Genomic DNA, 7,970 nt, shown 5'->3' with positions numbered 1-7,970 from the left:
GTCTTGACCTTGAAGGTAAGACTCTATACACGTTGCCCACGTGTTATAGTTTTGGTTGTTGAGCTTCTGGATTCCTCCAACAACTTGAAGATCACCCATCGTATCGGCAAGACTTTGACTACACCGAACAAGCTTGAGTGACTACCGTGCAGAGTAATACACTACTCTCGACACAAAGAAGCTCCCTCTCAAGGTTTGTGATAACCCCAGCAATAATCTCAAGAAATCTTTTCTGATGTGGAAGATCAGTCAAAACTGCAACCACAGAGCATACTCGGAATTTCAAGAGACTTTACAACCAATGCTCTACCAAGAACGATCCCTGACCGACTTGGCTCTGATACCAATTGTTGAATAAGAAGAGTATCCAAGATAACTCTAATGATCCCAAGAAGAAGAAAAATAGAGCACACTCTTAAAGAAAGCTCACAAAACAAACTAATTAGCAAAGCTTTTCTTATTTAGCTCTAGGCTTTGTTTTTCCTTGGATGATATACAAGGCTTGGGGACTTGGGTATTTATAGCAAACCAAATGAAAGCTACTTAATTAAACTAAGATTATTTACTACCACACAAAACACATTAATTGCACCTAATTATTTGTTTTCACACACAACCTAACTTTGCCTAACTTTGCTTTGTTTTCACACACAACCTAACTTGCCTAACTTTGCAATTGTAAGCACTTACATCATCAAACTAGATATGGACTTGGACTTTAGATTGGGTTGTGGATTACTTATGGTTTTGGGTTGACATTGATTCTCAACATTCTTCATTGTGAAAACATAAACCGGTACAAGGAACTGATCGTGCTAAATCACATAACCCAAAACCCAAAACCCAAATCCCTTGTACCGCAACACAGAGATTTTCACTATGAGCTTCCTTTTCTAACAGAGTCTGCATGCTTATCCTTATTGTTGAAGTATAATTATTGGAAGATACAAGTTCTGCCATCTTTCCTTACGAACTGTTGAACGCAAAGAACATAGTTGAGAAAAACCACAAGAAGACTGAAGGCGCAATGTATACCATCTGAGTCTTGAAGGTTGTTTAAAACTTGAGTTGTCTGTGCTTTTTGGTTGTGGTGAGTCTTAGCCTTAAGCAATGGTTTTTTGTTTGTAGAATATTCTTTTTCAAAGCACAGGCACAGAAGTTTCTAATCATATAATTACCAGCACACCAACCATACCTAAAAAGAAAAATGAAAACTAATGAAAAGAGCTCGAAAACTTTGAGTTTTAACGATAAGGACAAAATAAAGGGTAAACTGAATATTATCAGGATTGACTTTTTAGTGTAAAAATGGGGTTTTTCGTTAAAGTGAACAGTACCGGGAGTTTTTCGTTAAAGTTCCCAAAAGAAAAAGCTAAAGATGACTCAATCCTTTCCTTTTTCTTATTATTGGAAGATGTTCATAATCTCCAAAATAAAAATAAAAACCTAAAGCTAAAGGAAAAGCATTCCCCTCTACCTAGTTAAAAAATTGTTAGATCCCACATCGTCCAGGAGAGTGGATCATCTATGTCTTATATGTACATGCCCACCTCCGTTAGCACGAGGCCTTTTGGGAGCTCACTGGTTTTGGAGTTCATCGAACTCCGAAGTTAAGCGAGTTCACACGAGAGCAATCCCAGGATGGGTGACCTACTAGAAAGTTCTCGTGTGAGTTTCCAGAAACAAAACCGTGAGGGCGTGGTCAGGGCCCAAAACGGATAATATCGTGTTACGGCGGAGTCGAGCCCGGGATGTGGTGGAGCCCGGGTCGGGATGTGACAATTTGGTATCAGAGCCAAGCCCTGGCCGAAAGTGTGCCGACGAGGATGTTGGGCCCCTAAGGGGAGTGGATTGTTAGATCTCACATCGCCCAAGGGAGTGGATCCTCTATGCCTTATATGTACATGCCCACCTTCGTTAGCATGAGGCATTTTGGGAGCTCACTGGCTTCGGAGTTCATCGGAACTCCGAAGTTAAGCGCGTTCGCGTGAGAGCAATCCCAGGATGGGTGACTCACTGGGAAGTTCTCGTGTGAGTTCCCAGAAACAAAACCGTGAGAGCGTGGTCGGGGCCCAAAGCGGACAATATCGTGCTACTGTGGAGTCGAGTCCGGAATGTGATGGAGCCCGGGTCGGGATGTGACAAAAATGCTCTTTGAAATTGAAATAAATAAAGCTAAAGTTAAAGCCAAAGGAAATAAATCTAGAAAAAGCTAAAGCTAAAACCAAAGGAAAAAAATCTAGAAAAAGCTAAAGATGACTCAATCCTTTCCTTTTTCTTATTATTGGAAGATGTTCATAATCTCCAAAATAAAAATAAAAAGCTAAAGCTAAAGGAAATGCATTCCCCTCTGCCTGGTTAAAAAATGCTCTTTGAAATTTAAAGTTAAAGCCAAAGGAAATAAATCTAGAAAAAGCTAAAACCAAAAGAAATAAATCTAGAAAAAGCTAAAGATGACTCAATCCATTCCTTTTTCTTGTTATTGGAAGATGTTCATAATCTCCAAAATAAACGGATACCTTTCCAGGACATGATCACATGCAAAATATAAAATACAAAATATAAAGTGTTAAATAGAAGAGCAACATCCTTGTCTTGTTTAACAAAATACAAACTATAAAATCGGAAAGGTATCCGTTTAACACATCCTTGTCCTGTAATCGCAGATTAAAATATATAGAAGAGCAACAAAAGTGATATCCATTGAAATTGCAGTTCCCTTGTTGACTGAATGAAAATAGAGCATCAAAGTGAGATACTATTTTCTAATTCAACAAGCAACTTAACCCGAGCAATGCCGCGGGTCTTAAAACTGTGTTAAGCGTATGAAATATATTAAAATATATTTACTTCTATATCAAAATATATTTACATCTTTATGATCAATAAAAAACAAAAAATACATGTTTGTACAATATAATACAACACTGTCTTTAGTTCTAGTGATTCATACTTGCTCAGCAAATCAACCATTTGTTCTTTACCAATGTCCAAGGCCTGTTATGGAGAAGGCAAATAGAGTATAAATGTCAATGGGGCTACCAACACGTAACTTAAATTTAGTTAAGAAAGTATATTCAATTTAAAGGGTTTAGGAATGCCACCTACCTATTTCAAAGCTAAAATTCCAAGAGAAAATCTATATAATGATTATGATTTGGTGAGATGACTCAAATGTGAGAACCAAGCAGAGAGCACCGAAAAATAAACCTCTGTAATCGAGCAACAAAATCACAAACCAAGGGATGAAGCTATTAGGATGTACTTAGTTATCTTTGAGGAATAAGAATACATAACCTACTACCTAAAGCCTATAATATACTATCACCAAGAGTCACAGATAAGAATCAAAATAAGCACCGTAATCCAAAACACATGATTTTATCAAGCAAAGAGAGGGAAACAATTTCTCCATAACAAAATCAAAAGAACCAAGTTTCAGCCAAACAACCAATTAAAATAACACACACAAACACCAAAAGTTGCACCGTTTCCACACAAAAATGTAAACTTGTATGGAAATTACTACGACTTGAAACAAAATTCAAGCTACCCATCAACAACTAACAGAAATACCAATATTTCCAACAGAGAAAAGAAAACAAAAAAATAAAAATGAAATTACCTTTTTACCTTTGAGTTGACGTTGTTTGACCGTCTCGTCGAAACGTGTAGTCTTAATTTTATTTATTTATTTATTTTGACAAAAAAAATTTAATTAATTTATTCTTATCTTACTTATCGCCATGAACGCGTAGGCACGAACGGATTTGAAATTGAATTTATAACGAAGGTTCTACGTTCGAACGTCAAACGTTTTCGGATATTTTTGATGTTTTGTCCTATATGTTCTTAGATTGTGAACTATGGGACCCACATGGGATTCTTGTCCCCTTATCTCCTCCCCCTACCCGAATTTCCCCCTTTCCCTTTTGGGATATTTTCTATTCTTTTGCATTATTATATAACTCTCTCTCTCCCATCACTTTCTCTCTCTCTCTGCAACTCTCCATCTCCTCTCTGAAACTCACACACACAACAAACCACCACCACCACCACCTGGACGTGCAACCTCGAAAACCTCAAGCAAAGTTGGTGCTCCACTGTGACAGTCACGGTGCACCCTACTCTAACAAACTCTGACGTGTTTCGTAAATTTTTCAACGTTGGTAAGCTTCTAGAAACCCTTGGGATCTATTTTAAGAGTAGATCGAAGCTTGTTTTAAGTTGTACATACGTGATAAACGCAGAAAATAGCTCGGAGTAGCTTTTCCCAGTTTTCCGACGAGCACTGCCACTTTCGAGGCGTTTTCCGACCAAACCACGGCTAGTTAGCCATTGTGCAAGCTACCATTTTCTTCATCTCATTGAGTACTACAACTTTTGTTTTTTAATCACTTGATTTGGTTGAGTATCCAAGAAGTTATAAGCGTTTGAAACCTTGCCTAGAAACCGGCCAACCCTTGGCCTGAAACCGGGTCGACCCGACCCGATAACCCTCAACCCAAATTTCTTTGGGCCAAGTTACCCAGTCCAATAGGCACCCACCCTAGGCCCAAGCCCAAAACCCCATGCCCGAACCCAGTCAGAGCGCAGATCCTAGTCGATGCGTGAGCCTGCGCGTGGGTGCCTATCTTGGCTGGTGCGTGGAGTACACGCACCTCCACCAGAGGTACTATGGACAACGGTGCCGGCGACTTTTCCGGCCAATTTTCCAACAACCCAACTCGGTGAGTAGCAGTCCGGGTCGCCGCCTTGTGGCAGCGCGTGGGAGTACCCGAGGTCCCCCCTTACGTTTTTCAACGTCCTGAATCTGTTTATGATGTCTGTTTTCTAAAATTCAATTGTTATGGTAGAGTTTTATTAATTGGACCTTTTATGTGCTTGGGTACGTTTATTAGAGGCATTTTCGTCATTCCTATTTCGCATGTCTCTTCGACGACGGAGTATATGTGAGTGAACCCCTTCTAAAATGCATGACTTACTATTAGAAATGCATACATGAAAAGCATGATTTTATGGATACGTTTATGAAACGCTTATGAGTAAATTGGTTTCACGCTTTATGAATTATCATGCTTTATCTATTTTACATTCTTCGTGGTATATATGATTGATGACTATATACTATGAACGTGATTTATGATATGATGTTTGAGCTACTGAGCTCCATTGAGATATATATACTTATACTTTGGAAATATTATGTTCAATGATTTTTGTGCTTATTTAGTGGTTACTTGAATGTCCTGCCTAAGGGCGAATGATCTGCCTACGAGCAAGTGTCCTACCTACGAGCGAATGATCTACCTACGGGCGAGTGTCCTGCCTTCAGGCGATACTAATTGTAACACCCGCCCCCACTTATAAAATTATATGTGTGTAATATTCCCTAAATATTCTGAATCTATCAATTTTACCCTTTTTGGACTACCCTATCAGGATCTAAACATTGGATCCCTTTTTTTCTTTTCAAACTGCCACGTGGCAGCTCCCTAACAATTTCCCTGTCTTCTCTCTCTGTCCCCCCCCCCCCGTGAAACTCCTCATTTCTTTCTTCTTCTTTTTCTGTTTTCTTTTCTTTCTTCTGTCTGTCTCTCTATCCCTCTCGGCTCTCTCTCTCTCGGCTCTCTCTCATAGCTCCCTCATCTCTCTTCTCGACCGCGAACGCACACACGCACCCGCCTCCCCGCGCGAAGAAGACCCATCTCCTTCTTCTCTCTCCCTCTGTCCCGTGCTGCGAGCCCAGAAACCGGAGAGGAACTCCGGCGAAACCTTTATATTTTCCCGGTTGGGTAAGCTCCAAACCTTCACTTTTTCGTCCTAAAATCTGGTGAATAAGTGTTAATGGAGGTTATTGTGTGATTTTTTTGAGGTTTTTAGGACGAATCGAAGCCGGGTGTAAGCACACCCAACTCCGGCGATCCCGAGGGTGTCGGGGCTTTTTCCGGCCATCTCCGGTCGTTCCACGACGAAATGAAGGTATAAAAACACTCCCTTCGTCTTTCTCTTCGTTTTGGTACCTAGATCGGGGTCTAAGGTGGTATGTGGTAGTCGGCCGGAGTTGTGAAGCTCCGGTGGTGGTGCTCCGGTGAGGCCAGGCCTCCCAGGCCGGTTTCGAATAGCAAGCGGGCCTTAGGCCCGTGTGGTGAGGCTAGCCAAGCCCAAACCCATTTCCTTTTTATATGTTTTTATTTAATTAATTTGTTAAGACCAAGGCCCTCGGGCCGTTTATGTTTAGGGTCGTAGCCTATTAGCCCAACCCAAAACCTTTTAAGGTTTTAATTAATTTCTGTTATAAGAAAAGGCCTTGGGCCATTTGTTATTTAGGGCATTAGGCCCGTATGTGTAGCCCAAGCAGATTAGGCCTTGGGCCAATCTGAGTTGGGTTTTCAACCCAAATTCAAAGCCCAGTGGACTTTGACCTCTGACCAGTTGACTGTTGACTGTTGACTTGGTCAACGGTCAACGGTCAGAGTTGACTTTTGACCGGTCAACGGTCAACGTTGACTTTTTTAGTTGACTTTTCGGGGTTTCGTTCAGGACCTCTCCTAGGCTAATTTCGACGTCCTGGACCCGTTTTTGAAGTCCGTTTTCCTAAATTCAATCGTTTGAATAGAGTTTGACCAAAGGTACTCCTTTGTGTGAATAGGTGCAATTATTAACGGTGATTCTGTTATACCTTCTTGGTATAGCTTTGCACCGTCGGTGTACGGTGAGTGGACCCCTTCAAAAGCATGTTTTAACAATAGAAATGCATACATGAAAATCATGATTTGATACTTATGTTTTATGAAATACTTTATGAGATAGTATGCTTAATGAGGCTAGATTGAATTATTACTATTTTTCCTATAACCCATGTTCTTATAGAATATCTGATGGATGACGATATGATATTTAGAACATGTTTAGAACACCTCTTTGTAGTATAGATGATGGATGACTTTATACTACGAAGTTGTTTTTCAGTATATATATGTTCAGTGGTTTTGTACTTACCTAGTGGTCCTTTCCGCTACGGGACGTAGGGATAGATTCCGGTCCGTCCCGGGCGACGGTTTGGTGTTGGCATAGGGCCTGGAGTGTGTTTCCTCTGGCTATTTAGCACAGGGACGGGGAGCCGGCATGGGGCCTGTAGTGTATATTCCTCTGACTGTCTTCTCAGAGACGGGGAGCTGGCATGGGGCCTGCAGGTTATCGGACAATTCACTAGTGTTTATTACTTATACAAGTTATGAATTTGAGATATTGCACGGCATGCTAGGTTTCGGAAAATCTATTTTGATCATGATATATATGTTTTCATAAACCTGGGGGTTAGTATGTTGATAACTGTTTTATTATATTTATATCAAACTGGTCCACTCATGTTTGTTTTGCGCCCCTTTCAGGACCTACGAACGAGGATTACGATATAAGCTACGAGGCCTTTCCCTACCAGTGATCCAGTGCTATACTTCTTCTGCTTCGATATCTTTTGTAATATAGCACATCTCTATCTTAAATTCTGTTTGTACTCTGTAATAGACGTATGCTCTGACATTATGCGTTGATCCTAATGTTATTAATTAGAAGTTGATTTTGTAGTATTATTGTGGCTAGTCTTGCTGCCTGTTTTAGCTTATTTATGAGTTTTTACTTAAATTAATGGCTTTCGTCATCCTTTGGGTGTCGGCCAGCACGTGATCATCCTGATGTCACGAGGACATCGGGATCGGGGCGTGTCACTAATACCACTATTTAGTACACTATATACGATACATGTTTTATTGAAGGTTTTATGGCATGCTAGGGTTTTCGGAAAACCTATTACTTATTATGCTATATGAGTTTTCATAAATTTTGTGGGTTAGTATGTTTAGTACGTTGTTGAATAACTATGTTAGTACTACTTATATATCAACTTGGTCCACTCATGTTTGTTTTGTGCCCCCTCAGGACCTAGGAACGAGGCATACGATCCGAAT

General features: G+C 40.3%; 1 long non-coding RNA gene across 1 annotated transcript; it reads left to right on the top strand.

Annotated features, from left to right (window-relative positions):
* Positions 1-5,676: 5,676 nt before the first annotated feature.
* On the top strand, positions 5,677-7,592 carry LOC114826332 (uncharacterized). The gene is made up of 3 exons (XR_003775151.2): positions 5,677-5,795; positions 5,884-5,982; positions 7,395-7,592. It is a non-coding gene; the product is annotated as an uncharacterized lncRNA (long non-coding RNA).
* The last annotated feature ends 378 nt before the right edge of the window (positions 7,593-7,970 follow it).

Source organism: Malus domestica, chromosome 08, assembly GCF_042453785.1.
Source record: "Malus domestica chromosome 08, GDT2T_hap1".
NCBI classification, from domain to species: domain Eukaryota; kingdom Viridiplantae; phylum Streptophyta; class Magnoliopsida; order Rosales; family Rosaceae; genus Malus; species Malus domestica.
The sequence above is the reverse complement of the archived record's forward strand: the minus strand, read 5'-3'. Positions and strand labels throughout refer to the sequence as shown.